Source organism: Sorex fumeus, unplaced genomic scaffold (assembly GCF_029834395.1).
Source record: "Sorex fumeus unplaced genomic scaffold, SorFum_2.1 ptg000098l, whole genome shotgun sequence".
NCBI classification, from domain to species: domain Eukaryota; kingdom Metazoa; phylum Chordata; class Mammalia; order Eulipotyphla; family Soricidae; genus Sorex; species Sorex fumeus.
In genome coordinates, this window is record NW_026606155.1 from 76,239,917 (window position 1) to 76,242,223 (window position 2,307).

The 2,307-nt window shown below is 39.1% G+C and overlaps 1 pseudogene; it reads right to left on the minus strand.

The window, feature by feature from the left end:
• Nucleotides 1-215: 215 nt before the first annotated feature.
• LOC130041716 (olfactory receptor 4F6-like) lies at nt 216-942 on the minus strand (annotated as a pseudogene).
• Nucleotides 943-2,307: the final 1,365 nt, after the last annotated feature.

Sequence of the window (2,307 nt, forward strand, 5' to 3'; positions counted from 1 at the left end):
ACAGCCTTGCGCAGAGTCCCGGAGGAACAAAATAAAACTCAAAAATATGGCCCACTTCTTCCTCTGGATCAACTGCTAAGGGCAGAAGATTAATCTTTACCAGAAAACTTCATGTTTGAAGTTTTTTTCCAAACCCATAAGGATTCTGAATATTCTCATTATTGCTCTCTTCATATCGCTGTTCTGAGTGTATAAATGAATGGATTTGGAAATATTTAAAACTGCTCCAATGTCGCTAGAAATTTGTCTGTCTCTATGTGTTGAAGAAGAGAACATACATAGAAAACAATCAATGGGCCAAAATAAATCACTAGAATAACATGAGCTTGCAGAGCTGAAAGAGTCCTGGATAAATTATCTGGTAATGTTTCTGAGCAGTCAGAAAAATAAAGATGTAAGAAAGAATGAGCATCCAAGGAAATAAATCCACTAATAGACAATGACTATGAGCTCTACTTTATAGGTGTCTCTGCAAGGAAGTTTCATTTGCCAAGGTGTATCTCAAAAAAGCTATCTAATACATTAGAGCCACAGAAAGACAAGTTTACCACAACAGCTATTTGGATCAATGAGTGAATAACACCAATGGTCCAAGCAACCACTAAAATCAAAGTGCACACACGTAGCCTCATGATGGTAAAATAGTGAAGAGGTTTATATATATGACCACATACCTGTCAAAAGCCATATCTTTTCTGTAAGCAATACCATCTCACTGCCTCCAACAGCATGACTTAAAAAGATCTGAGCTATGCAGCCCCCAAAAAGGATGACCTTTTGCTTTCTAAAAAGATCACAAATCATCTTGGGTACTACAATGAAGCAAAATATCAGGTCAATGATACAGAGATTACCTAACTCAGACACCACTGAATGGTTGGCTTCTTTTCTTTGTTCATTTGGTAGGTCCAATGTCCTGTTATCTAAAGAAAACAAGACCATTCTAATTAACACTAGTATGGTACTGCCCTCTGTAGGAAGATATGCAAATTTCAGAAGTCAAATATTACCTAAGCCTTTCACAAAAATTTGATAAATTCTTTTTTGGGCACTAATTATATAGTTACATATGACCATAACTGAGTTGCCAGTTGGTTTTAATACCCATGGTGAACCTGATGAAACCACAAACAAAAGACAGTTGGCATTAAATTTCACCTATTAAAAACCTAACAAAAGCATTCCTTCTCCTCAAGTCTCCAAACCTGATGCCAGTTCTCCCAAACCTGATTACTTCATATATTTTAATCACTGTCAAGTACAAGTATAAGCAAACCCAACATGAAAATGTACAGAAAATAAATTCAATGAATTATGTACTTTGTAAAAGAATAATTCCCCTTAATATTTTTTCCAAAGGGTCTCCATCAACAAGTATGAAATAATGTTTAACACAGAGTAGACCCTCAATAAATGTTTGATACAAATAACTTTTATTAAAATTCAGGAGACAGAACTAGAAAGATTATACAGTATATAAAGCACATGCCTTGCACATGGCTGACCCAGGTTCATTCCCCAGGACTCTATCTTCTCCCCTGAACCCTACCAGGAATTATCCCTGAGAGCAGATCCAGGTGTAAGCTGGAGTGTGGAGTGTGGTCCAAAAACTAAATAATAATAACAGTAGTAATAAAATTTTTAAATAAAATTCATTAGTCCAGAGCCCGGCAGCTTGCGGCAGAAAAATGAATGGTCCATGCGTTAAACTACAGCACCATGCTTCCCTAGGAGGGCAAAGGGTGTTGCTCCCTTCTGCCTTTCTCCCCCAAGCGGCAAGGTGGCCGCTGCCTCAGAGCTTATAGGAAAGCCAGGTATGAGCCAGCAGTGATGGGGAAACTGCAGTCTCATGGGAAGGGGGGCGGTACCGGCTCGTCCTTCACGCCCAACCAAGGTCACGAGTTGCCCCCTACGAGTAGCTCCCTGGCACAGACATAACACCAGATGCGCAGAAACCAATCTCGTAATTATCTGACTCTGCAGAAATCCAAAACTGCATAGCTGCTTTCGCGACCACGAGACATTATATGATTCTCATACAAGCTATAGAAAACAAACTATTTCACAATGCCTTTTCAGCAATTCTGATTGTTGGGGGAGAAATTCTAAACAATAATGGTGCACTGTTTGTCGAAGTGATGAACGCAATCAGTGTAGACAAGACTTAAGTAGAAATCATCTTCCTCACAGGCACTGGGAGGGGTGAGAGGGGGGTATATTGGGGTTCTTGGTGATGAAAAATGAGTACTGGTGAAGGGAAAGGTGTTTGATCATTGTATACTAAACCTGAAAACTTTGTAACTTTTC